The sequence below is a fragment of the Callithrix jacchus genome, chromosome 12, assembly GCF_049354715.1.
Source record: "Callithrix jacchus isolate 240 chromosome 12, calJac240_pri, whole genome shotgun sequence".
In the NCBI taxonomy this organism is placed as follows: Eukaryota; Metazoa; Chordata; class Mammalia; order Primates; family Cebidae; genus Callithrix; species Callithrix jacchus.
Window position 1 is genome coordinate 84,159,558 of NC_133513.1, and position 12,992 is coordinate 84,172,549.

General features: G+C 37.9%; 1 protein-coding gene and 1 pseudogene across 3 annotated transcripts in view; one reads left to right on the forward strand and one right to left on the reverse strand.

Moving 5' to 3' along the window:
- The window catches only part of LOC144578706 (uncharacterized), a 171,890-nt gene that overhangs the window by 128,886 nt on the left and 30,012 nt on the right, over nt 1-12,992 (reverse strand). The window lies entirely within an intron of this gene.
- Nucleotides 1,602-2,355, forward strand: LOC100410620 (mitochondrial ribosomal protein L35 pseudogene; annotated as a pseudogene).

The window sequence follows — 12,992 nt, forward strand, 5'->3', positions numbered from 1 at the left end:
TGTGAGCATATCTGATAGTCTAACGTTCATTCTCATCATCCAAATTTGAATTGCATTTCTTCACACTCCACTTTACATTCACCCTCACTGACGCTCTGCTGCTAATTTTCCTGTGAGCTCCCTGTGATTATCTTCGCTGATTGACATTTTATTCCCTCAGATATCTCCTACAAACTTAGAATGTTGACTACAGATGTCTTTGCCAGTGTGTTCCTGATCAAAAGGAATAACTAGTTGTGCTCTGATCCCTCTAGATTCCATTATTTAGGACTCCATTAAGTGCTCATATTCCCACATTTTGTTTTTTGTCTTTAATTTATATGACTTTTTTTTCCTTTACAAAGTAACTCCACAAGTTCCATGATGATGTACACTTGTAACTGATATAATATGGTGGTAACCATAGGCCTACCCTAAGATATACACTGATTTAGAGATTCCATGGATGTACAAGCCAGTCACTGGTTGATTGGTTCTTGACAAAAATAACCTGGAAAGGCATGGGTAACAACATGCCTATAGTAGAATCCAGTCCAGGCTAAGTTCATTCCAGTCTTTTGCCTTAGTCAGTTCTTCAGTGAGTTCTGAACTCCTTCATTGGCCCTAAACATACTCCTCTTTTTGGTTATGACCTAAACAAGATATGGCCTCTTTAGCCTTCCTTAGGTTGAATTCATTCCCTACAGATCCCAAACAGACTCAGAATGAGAACTGTCCACAAAGGATCTGGTGAGATTATCACCTTTGAGATACGGATGAGTTATCTTAGGAAAACAAAATCAGTAACAGACTTCCAACATTGACAGGAACTTCTACATTCTAAGATGTCAATGTGTAAAATATCATTGTTGCATTCAAGATGTGATGAATTTGCAAATCCAGAGTTACTTTATGAGTGTACTTTGTACAACATCTTGAGATTCTGTAACTTACCAGAGACTGTGAAGAATAATGTTTGCATAAGTTATCACAAGGAACAAAAGCACCTATTTTCTCATATTGATCCATGAAGAACTGGAAAAGAAGACATCTTATAAGGTATAAATATAAAGTCTCTATTCTTCCTGGCTGTGAATCATATCTCTAAATATAGATTTGCATATGTGTAAATGCACACAATTGTAGCATCTTCCCTGTTGACTCAAAGGGTTTTATTTCAAGTTTTTATTTCTAAGAAGTCACTGTTCTTTCCTATTCCTGTATGCCTGAGTCACCCCACCCCCCACCCCCCACCCCCTTTGCTCCCTAGAAGGTAACAGGGACAGATTTACACAGCTAAAGTACAGGGTACTTTTAGAAACAAGCTGCTACTGAAATTTAGCCCTTCTGATGAGAATCGAAACACCATATCATGTCAAAGTCCTGGCATTTGAAGACAAGGCTTCTCATCTAGTGACTACTGATAAGGCAGCATGCTATTTACACATCATGAATTATGGGTATTGAAAACTTAAGTGGGATCCAATGGTTTGTTGTTGAAATTTTCTAGATATACTAAAACCTATTCAGGTCATTGGTAACAACAGACTAAGTAGACAGATAGATTTCATTTATATGTTTGGATATTTTCTTGGTAATCTACCTGTGCTTAAAATAGGTTGGCAAGATGGCTGCCTGCGCTTTTGCTGGTGCGGTGAAAACAGCTTCAGGAATCCTACGGCCCCTAAATATTTTGGCATCTTCAACCTATCGAAACTGTGTCAAGAATGCCTCTCTTATTTCTGCATTGTCCACTGGACGTTTTGGTCACATTCAGACATCAGTTGTTTCCTCCACTTCCAGACTTATCACATCTGAGAAAAACCTGACATGTGGGCGTACTTCAGTGACCCTTAATAGAGTGGCCCCCTTGCTTCCAAGTGTCCTGAAGCTACCAGTCAGATCTCTAACATACTTCAGTACACGAAAAGGCAAGAGAAAGACTGTGAAAGCTGTCATCTACAGGTTTCTTCGACTTCATTGTGGACTTTGGGTGAGAAGAAAGGCTGGTTATAAGAAAAAACTATGGAAAAAGGAACCTGTGAGAAAAAAGCGACTGAGGGAATTTGTATTCTGCAATAAAACCCAGAGTAAACTCTTAGATAAAATGACGACGTCCTTCTGGAAGAGGCGAAACTGGTATGTCGACGATCCTTATCAGAAGTATCATGATCGAACAAATCTGAAAGTATAGTCAGAAGTTTCACTTGTTTCTCAGTTACTGAATTGTATCTTTGTGTACATGATATCTTTGCAAAAATGAATAAGCATAAAATTTGATGTGAATTGTACCAATGAATATGTAAAGATACAGTGACATTAAACTTGTACAAGATTTAAAACTTAAAAAAAAATAAATAAATAAAATAAAATAGACTGAGTGTCACCTATTTATATTTATGTGTTAATATCACTCCATAGGACACACACACACACACACAAAGCCAAAGAACTATGAATTAATCTGTGACAGTGCATAATTAATAAAATTACAATGGGATTTGTGATTCACATTTTATTCCACTTCATGCCATTTAGAAGTATTCAATGATCATTTCTGGTATTTTCCAGGGTCTTATATGATGATATTATTTTCTTTTCTTCCTTTTTTCTTTTACCAGTACTTATGTGATTTTTATATGATTTCTAATTGCCAATTCTATTTAGGAAAAGATTCACAGAGAAAACCTTGTTCAAATATGAATGTTTTTGTTACACTCAGCTGTGTGTTCTTCTGTCAGTTTCTGAATATAGCTGAAAAGAGTGTCTATCAGCATTTGGTCTGTGCAGACTGCCAGACTATAGTGTTATTACAAAGGTCTGGAGATCAGAGTAAATAAAAACATTTTCCCTTTTCAGTTTCATTTATCATTCTAATTATTTAAAAAGAAGGAAGGAAGTCCACATTCTCCACATTTTAAGAGTACAAAACAGACTATTTATAAAATTAGCTCCTTGAAGTAGGTCTTTCTCAAAAATTAGTTCTTCTCATCCTCAGAGTGTTATGTTACCATATTTCAAGCTAGAAAATATTTGTGTGCTGTGTTTGTTGTTTGTTTTAAGTTTACTCATCAAAAAAGCAAGTTCTATTGAGTCCTGGCATTTGTCCATAAACAGGAAAACATAAGTTTCTCCTTGCTTCCCTTGCCATTCACATAGTTACCACCAAAATCCTCCTCTTTGCTCAGAACCTTAATCTCATTTCAAGCTCCCCAATATGTAGACAATTTCAAGTAATTGTCTATACTGTTAACCTCAGTTATTTCTATGTCCTAGATAACTTTCTGAATTTTTATGCCTTTTATTTTGGTATAAATTTGCAGTCCTTGGGAGATGTCTTTTGATCTTTTTGCCTGATTACCTTTCCATGAGAAGTGGAGTATATTTCAGAATTCTTTAAAACCCTCTATATTTCTTTCCCTCCCAGAAACACTTCTTTCAGATTCAGTCTCTTGCAACTACGAACCTCACATGCCAAGTGTAAGTGCTTCCAGCCATCTCACAATATCAGAAACTGCAACCCTATGTGGGGAGAAGGGAGGATGTACCTGAGTTTGGTCACCCTGAAAGTAGTTCTTGTGTAATAAGGGTAATGCCTCCCTCTCTCTCTCTTCCCATAGTCACTCACCCATCCCCACACCCCTATTCCCCCACAACACTCTTGTCCCAGGGTTGAATGCTTTTGTCTATGAAGTAAGGGGAGTAGCCTCATGCTTCTGCTCCTTAGCTTCATTCCAAATAATATTAGTTGATACACTTATAGTGTTAGTAACTTATGAGAATCACTTTTTGTATTTTCTTGGTGGTGAATAACCCAGAAATCCCTATTAAGCACTTTCAGCAGGGGATTAACTTGACCAGATTCATATTTTCAAAACACTACTTAGACAACAGTGTGGGACATGACTTTGAAGTGGGTTAAGAATAAAAGCAGGAAGCCAAATTAGGAGGGAAGAGTCCAGGAGAGCAATAATAAGAGTGGGACTGGGAAGCAGCAGTAGAGATGGTGAGGAGGTGACAGATTTATAAGAGGTTTTTGAGGTAGAATGGGCCTGGAAAACTCTTCTTGTAATAAATAGGCCAGTAAACACCTGTAACTGTGCTAAATGGGGAAACTGGATGATTCTATGTGACTTCTATGAGTAACTGGAATTTCAAACTGTTTAATTTATTGCAAAAGGATGCCACTATAGTAAACAAACCAACATTCCTTCCTAAATGTGTTTGCAAGTGTTTTTCTTCTGTTTGTTGTCAATCCTTGTAAATCATGTTTATTTAATTCTGTCACAGCCAGGTAAATTTTTAGGCAATTTCTTTATTTTATGCAAACAAAGAATGAATAGCATTAGATTGCTTTAAATGGATATTCAAAACAGGAGAAATCACACGATCTGGTGGTGCTGTGTCATCTGGATTGCCACCTAGTGACAAATATTTTGCACAGCAGACAAGGTACCCTAAGGATGTCACAACCAAGAGTCATGTTGCTGCTTGAAATTCATGTGTGTCAGTATCCTCATAGACTAGTACATAAGGTGACTGTCTGCCAACTGCAATCCAATTAATTTGCTGTGTGATTTTAAGCAAGTAACTTCATCTCAGTTTCCAAATCCATAAAGTGAGCACTAGTTCATTTCTATAGTAGTTAAAAATCCTCAATAGTTCAAAGGCTTATCGTTGTTGCAGACAATTAGAGGCTTATCTTTGTTGCAGACAATCAGAAACAATTAACCAGGATGAGACACATGTCTTTTTGCTTTACTTTGTCACCAAAATCAAATGTTGTTTAGCTAGCTTAAGGTTCTTGAATGACCTCAGATTTTGAGAGCTCACATTCAACACAGCAGTTTAATCTCATTTCAAGCTCCCCAATATATAGACAATTTCAAATATTTGTCTATATTGTTAACCTCAGTGATTTTTTTTCTAAGAGCCAAATTAAATAATAAAATAGTATTATACCACTATTCGAGACACTACAATTGTCTTTATAGGCCACAGCAGTCATCTCCAAGACTTTGATTATTATTCTATCAGAAAAAAGACGAACGTGCAACTCTGTATTTTTTTTGTTGATAAATAATGTGCATGGATAACCAGACTAAAATAGTAATACATAATAAAACATAAAAACAGAAATGTTTGAAGAATGAGCTAATAGTGAAATAACGTTATCTTATTAAGTGATTTTGGAAAAAGCAGAATCTGGCTCATAAAATAATGTCTTGATCTTTTAAAAGAGATTTTAAAATAAGAAAAAAGTCTTTTGTACTTACCGACATAGTTAACCATTTTAGGTGCTCTTCATTCCTTTGGGTAGATCTAGACTTCCATCTGGTTTCATTTTCCTTCTACCTTGAAATAATTCTTTTAAGATTTCTTTGTAGCACCGGTCTACTAATGGTAAATTTTTTCAGTTTTTTTTTAAATGCCTGCAAAAAGTTTTTATTTTGCTTTCACTTTTAAAATATTTTTGCTGAGTATAGAATTCCAAGTTGACAGAGTTTTCCTCTTTCAGTACTTTAAAGATGCTATTCCACTGCCTTTTTTTTTACTTGCATTATTTCCAACAAGAAATCTGCTGTCATTCTTGCTTTTGTTCTTCTTTATTTAATGTGTGTTTTTACTTTTGCTCTTTGTTTTAAGACTTTTCTCTTTATCACTTATTTTAATCAACTGGATTAGAATGTCCCTTGGTGTGGTATTTTTCATCTTTAATTTGCTTATGGTTCATTGAGATACTTGGATCTCTAGATACTTAGTTTTCATCAAATTTGGAAATTTTTCAGCCATTATTTCTTCAAAAGTGTTTGCCCTCAGCCTTTCTTCTTCTTCAAAACTCTAATCATGACTATGGTAAATCAGTTGTAGCTGTTCTAAAACTCTCTGATACTGTGTAATGTTTTAATGGTATGATTTTCATTCTAAAATTTCAAGTTCACTATTTTTTTCTTTTGAAGTATCTAATCTGCTATTAATCCCATCCAGTGTACTTGTCATGTTAGATACTGAATTTTTTATCTTTAGGAGTTCACTGTGCATCATTTTCATATCATCTATGTGTCTCTTAAAACTGCTCATATTTTTGTCTACTTACTTGAACAAGTGGAATATATTAATCATATATATTTTAATATCCTTCTCTCTTAATTTTATTATCTGTGTTATTTCTGAGTCTGTTTCTAATTAATTTATTTTCCTCCTCATCATAGATTGTCTTTTCTGCTTCTTTGCAGGTATGCATTTTTTTTAAAACCACATGCCAAGTATGGTGAATTTTATATTTTGGCACCCTACATTGTTTTGTGTTCTTTTTTAAACTTTGTTCTGTGATGCTGTTGAGTTCCTTAGAAACAGTTTAATCCTTTTGTGCCTTGCTTTTCAGCTCTGTTAGGTAGAACTAGAGTAGGCTTTAATCTCAGTAATTAATCTCAACCAGAGGCAACATTTTAGTCTATGGAGACACTTTCGGTTGTTATAACTGGTGAGGTAGGGGAAGTGCTACTGGCATCTAGTGGTGGAGGCTAGAGATACTGCTACACATCCTATAATGCACAGGACAGCATCCTACAACAAATAATTATTAGCCCAAAATGTCAATAGAGCCAAGAATGAGAAACCATGGTCCAGGGCTATTTTGGTTCCACTACCGAGACAACACCCTTCTGAGTGCTCCATCTGATGCTCTGTGTATTCAGAGATTTCTCTATCCCAGTTTGGGGAAAAGAAAATTATTTCAAGCCCTGTGAGAGGTCCAATAATTGTTTTTATTGTATTTTATGGTGGCCTCTGGTAGTTTCCTCACACACATGTCCTAATGATTTCTTAGTCAAAGAGTGAAAGAACTCCTCTGCAGATTTTCAGAGGTCTGATTCTGTAAAGCTCTTCTTCAGGACTTTGCCTTGTGAACCCTAGCCACACTGATCTCTCTAGAATCTCAACTATGTCTCCTGAATGTGCAGTGTCTGCAGGCACTGTTTGGGATGTCCTTTCTGTTCAGTGGCCCCACAAAATTGTCTCTAAGCAGTAAGTTGGGATAATTATAGGACTTGCCTTATTTGTTTCTCTTCTTCTAGGGATGACTGTCCTGCACTCCCTGTTGTTCAGTGTTTGAAAGTCACTGATTTATATATTTTGCTTGTTTTGGGGTCATTTAACTCAGGAGAGTAAGTCCAGTCAATCCCTGTCCCTCCATCATGGCCAGGGGTAGAAGTCCTTGAATAGTTGTAAAGTTTTAGTTTTTAATATGCTTTTAATCAGTAAATTGTCATATTATTATTAGCTAATGTCTTAAGGCACAATATCAGAGTTCATCCTTAAAAATATTTCAAATAGTCTTGTTAATTTAGATGATTTTCCCTAGCTTTGTGTCAGCTCTAATTAGGCTATAGTCTTATCTTGTTAGATGGCTGACAAATGGCAGACATAGGAGTACATATGTCAGCTCTGCCATTTTCTTCTTGTTGGTATTTGTGTAATTTTATTATCTTCAATCTGAGTTTTGTTTGCAGAAATCTATATTATTTTTATTATAGAAAAATTCATTTTCACAGAGAAGTAGAGATCATATAATCAACCTGATGTGCCCTTTACTCAGTTTTGAAAATTACCAACTCACAGCCAATTTTGTCTTCTCTATACTCCCACCCATTTCTCACAGTGCCCTCCCTCATTCTGGATTATCCTGAAGTGAATCCCAGGTATTATATTATTTCATCTATAATTCTTTTAGCATGTACATCCAAAAAACAAACTACTGCTTAATTATCCCCCCCAAAAATATAACAATAACTGCTTAATATCATGAATATGCAATCGGTCTTCAAACTTTTTTGATTAATTCAAACTTTTTGGTTTTTGTGTTTATTTGAATCATTGATATGGTACCTTTCAAAATTCATGTTAAAAGTTAATTGCCACTGTGATAGTATTAAGAGATGAGACCTTTAAGAGGTAAATTGTCATGATGGCTCCACTCTTATGAATGGATTAATGCATTTATTGCAGAAATGTATTACTTGTCATGGGAGTGGCTCCTGATAAAAGAATGGAGTTTTCAGCTCACTTACTGTCTCTGTCTTGCATGCTCATTTGCCTTTCCACCTTCTGCCATAAGATGACTGTTGCCAGATGCTGTTGCCATATTCTTGGACTTCCCAGCCTCCAGAACCATGAGCCAAATAAACTTCTGTTCTTTATAAATTACCCAGTCTGTGATATGCTATTATAGCAGCAGAAAATGAACTAAGATAATCAGCATCCAAATAATGTGCATATATTGTGGTTGGTTATATGTTTCTTAAGCATATTTTAATTTATAGGCTCCTCTAGCTCTCTTTTTCTCTGCCATTTATGTGCTAAGGAAACAACTGTTATCCTATTGAGTTTTTTACCACTTGCATTTTGCTCAAAGATCAGGTGTCATTTAAGAGATTCCTCTGTCACCTATATTTCCTGTAAATTGGTAATCATATATAGACATTTAATCAAATTCAAGTTCATTTTTTTTTAACCAAACGACTTCATGGGTGGTGTGTAACTCTACCAGGATGCACATTTGGTGATACTAGTAGCCCTGGAAAATCATTGCATAAATTCACAGATTCATTATGATGTTTAATTCTATCATTTGTCTTCATTTCTTAGCTAGAATACATGTAAAAAGACAATCTCTTCATGGTTACATTCTAATTCTATCATGCCTTCTTCACTTAGTAGACTGAATATTCTATAAACATAGTTCTTAAGTGCAAGTATTTTTTTCCCAAGGGATAGAAATTGTATTAGAAAAGCAGGATAACTGCTTGTTTTTCCCCTTCATTTACCAGTTTTCAAAATAGTGATTTTTTCCCCTATCATTCTCCAGATGTAACCAAAGATTTTTTTGTATCACTATGAACTCATGGATTTAAACATATTTCATGTATTTCAATCCATTTCACTTATGATTCTTGTTAAGGTTTTGTTTGTCCCATCTTTGGTTAGTGGAGCTTATCCAAGGTGATTCCTCCATCCTTTTGACATGGCCCCAGTAGTCTTTGATAGTTTCCCTTCTATCTGGTTTGACAAAATATTTCTGGTTTATGTACTTATACTAGATAATATAAAACGCTTTCCATAGAGGTAGTACCTTTTTTCATTTCCCCCTGCAATGTATGAGTGCTGGCTTCCCCCACAACCTTACCAATAGAGTACTGAGTTAAACTGCTGGAGTTTTGCCAGTCTGATAGGTGGGAAGTGGTATCTTTGTGTGGTTTTCATTTGCATTTCTTTGCTGTGAGCTAGGCTGAATATCTTTTCATATGGTTAAAAGCTATTTGCTGTGAGCTATCTAGGTGTATCTCAGCCCATTTTGAAAAAAAAAAAGCTTTTTAGTAATCTGTAGTTTCTTTGCAACATTATCTTAAGCCATGTGCCCATTTTTTAAAGTTAGACAAAATATAATCAGTAAGTCCATTTAACCAGGCAACATAAATTGTAATATGTGCTATATGTTGAAAGGAAGCAAAGACTGAAGGCACTAATGAAAGCTTCACTGGATTACAGAGCTCCCAGTCTCACTCTTCACTCATAATACTTCTTGATCTATATATGACATATTGGACAGATGGACTAAGTGAGGGGGCCAAGGCCAATCTATACATTTTAATTTAGGAATGTTTCATTTATTTCTACCTTTTTTTAAACATAAAACAGATAACACAAAATACCCCCAATAAAATTGATTTTGTTCAAATGAATGTAATTATGTTTAGGCTTTCTTTCCATACCCCAGTAGTTCGCCTTGCACATCCCCAATGATTGATGGTTAGAACCACTTTGGAGACCATTGACCACAAAGCAAAACTCAAACTTTCTAGCTTGGAATAATAGAATGTCCATCAGGATGCAAGCCCTGTCCACATTTTGGCTTTGACGCACACCACTTGTTTCCTGGCTTTTGCTGTATCTAAGTCCCTGCAGTTTCCTAAACATGCCCTCCTATTCCAGTCACACTGCATCCTTTTCCCCACTGACCAGTGAGTTTCTACAGTGGGCTGCCCCACAAGCTGCACAAGCACACGAGGCATCTCTGCTCCTACTTCACCATGAAGAGCATCTCTGGGGAACAATCCTGACCATTTCAGGCTGATTTAAGCCCTCTCTTCCTCAAGGCTCACTTTGAATGTTGTGAAAAACCACTGACAGAGCTTTCTGGGGAGTCTAGAGAACAAACACAAATGGCCCTCTTCCCTTGACTGAACGATCATTCTCCAACTCTCCATCATTGGGAAGGTAGCTTCAGAGGAGGCCTAAGAAAAGGTAACTGAGAACAGGGTCCAGCCTCTGCCCAACTCCCCACCTTCCCCTACCCCCGCGCCCAACCAACCATTACTGTTGGTCTTCCCAGAGAAGTGGCAGAAGGGTCAGAGCCTGAGTATACTTCCTTGAGGGCAGAAGGGAGGCAGAAGTCCTCACTAGAGACAATGGGAGAAACTGAGCTGGAGGAAAGAGCTAAGCCAAAAACTGGGCTGGAGAGGTGAAGTCTTATATTAGGTCATTCTCGAAATACTAAAGAAAAACCCAAGACTGGGCAATTTTTAAAAAAGATTTAATTGGCTTGCAGTACTGTAGGCTTTTACAGAAATTATGGTGCTGGCATTTGCTCAACTTCTGGTGAAACCTCAGAGAGCTTTTAATCATGGCAGAAGGCAAAGCACAAGCAGGAAATTCATATGGTGAAAGCAGAGCCAAGTGAGAGGAGGGGAAGAGGTGCCACAACCTTTAAGGATCAGATATCACGAGAACTCACTCACTATCATGAAGACAGCCCCAAACCATGAGGGACCCACAACCCATGATCCAGAGATCTCCTACCAGGCTCCTCTTCCAGCACTGGGAATTACAGTTCAACATGAGATTTTTGGTAGAGACAAATATCCAAACTATATAATATCTAAAATTCATGGAGAAGTCAAGTGGAATCCAATTTAGAGTAGCCCCAGGAAGCAGAATTTCCATGGGATTCTAGAGGGAAACTGTCGGTACTGGCCCCTTTCGGGGACAGCATGGAAAGAGGAGGAACTTGCAGGGCCACCTATCTACTAGGCAGTGTTCCCATGTTCCAGTATAGTTTTAGCATTTTATATCTCACTTCCTCTGGACCTGTGCATAGGTAACTGACGCTATCTCCACTCTGTGCAAAAAATCCCCACTAGCAGGGCCTCCCTATCATTCTCCAGCTTCAGGCCTGCAAAAATCCCAAGATCTAAGTCATAACAGAGCGTTGAGAGGCCTCTGTCCATTTGTCAATCTAAGCCTGACCAGTGAGTACTATATGCAACTGACACAGGCCAGGCACAATGGCTCACACCTGTAATTCCACCCAGTACTTTAATAAGACTGAGGCAGGAGAAGACCATAAGCCCATGAGTTTAAGACCAGCCTGGGCAACATACTAAGACCCCATCTCAACCAAAAAACAAACAACAAACAACTGACACTTAGATTCTCATTTACCTTTTTGTATTTATCATTTAATGGATTAGAATCAAAGAGAAGGAATGAGTTATTACCTTCCCAGACCTCATGTAAGTAGTTTAACTGGACAAAACTAATGAATCAAATGTACTCCACTTGAAGAAAGACTGAAAAGAAAGTGAATGGTAGGCCTAAAACTATATTTAACCTTCATAAATTCTGTAAAGTTTAAAATGCAGGCCAGGCGCGGTGGCTCAAGCCTGTAATCCCAGCACTTTGGGAGGCCAAGGCAGGTGGATCACGAGGTCAAGAGATGGAGACCATCCTGGTCAACATGGTGAAACCCCGTCTCTACTAAAAATACAAAAAAATTAGCTGGGCATGGTGGCGCATGCCTGTAATCCCAGCTACTCAGGAGGCTGAGGCAGGAGAATTGCCTGAACCCAGGAGGTGGAGGTTGCGGTGAGCCGAGATCGCACCATTGCACTCCAGCCTGGGTAACAAGAGCAACACTCCGTCTCAAAAAAAAAAAAAAAAAAAAAAAATGCAGATTCCAGGGCTCCTCTCTTGAGATTTTAATTCTCAAAAATTTGGAATGATATCTTGGAATCTGAATATTTAAATTCACTAGCAAGTTTAGATGCAGGTAGTTTTCAGTGGCCTAGACAATAAAAAGAGAAAATTTAAAGTTTGCAAAAGTTGCTGGGGTCACCTAAGCACTGTCCAGAAGATAGGTGATCTCTGTGCAGGCTGCACCCCTGATGTGAGTTATGTAGCTGCTACCCTTGTTCTGGTTCTGGGCTGATCTACAACCTCCTGGCCATAATTCAATCTCCCTTGTGGCTTGCCTGCAGGGAGATAACTGACAGATCTGACATGAGCACTCTACTCTGTTGAGAGCTCTTTCTCATTACAAAATCAATACATTGGCATTGTGCTTACATTTTCATTTCTGTACCTTTGGTTACTACAGGTCTTTCCTGAAAAGCAGTTTCTCACAGTGCAAATGAAAGCGGAGCTGATCAGTCTCACATACAGAAGAATGTTCAGAACAGTAACTTCCTGCTCTGATCCCAACAGCATCTACCCTCTCTAAAGCTTCACCCCTGCCTGGCCTTTCTTTGTCCACGATTTCCAGGGCCACCCACACTGTACCTGCTCTCCCAATGCCCTAGGGAGCTGCCCTCCTTTATCAAATGCTCCTTGTTCCCTACCACCTCTCAGCCTATTAAACCCCTCTGCTCTCAGTCTCTGATCATATCTCTTCCCCTGCTTGCCTTGCAATTGTCAATCATGCCACTCCAACTGCTTTTCTTTTCTTTCCCTACCACCCCCCAACAGCCCCCTGAGATAGAGCTACAGAGAGTTTACAGCTGTCTTGGTGGAGGAAGGTCTGGCATGAAAAAAGACCCCTTTCTGTTATCCTTAGTGCACGTCTGACCCCAGAGGGCAGTTGGGTGTGTGCCATGCTCCAGGGAAAGGAAAAGAGGGAGGGAGAAAAACTCATCTTGCCAACAGGGTTAAAGCCAGACCATTCACTGTGTCCAATTCAC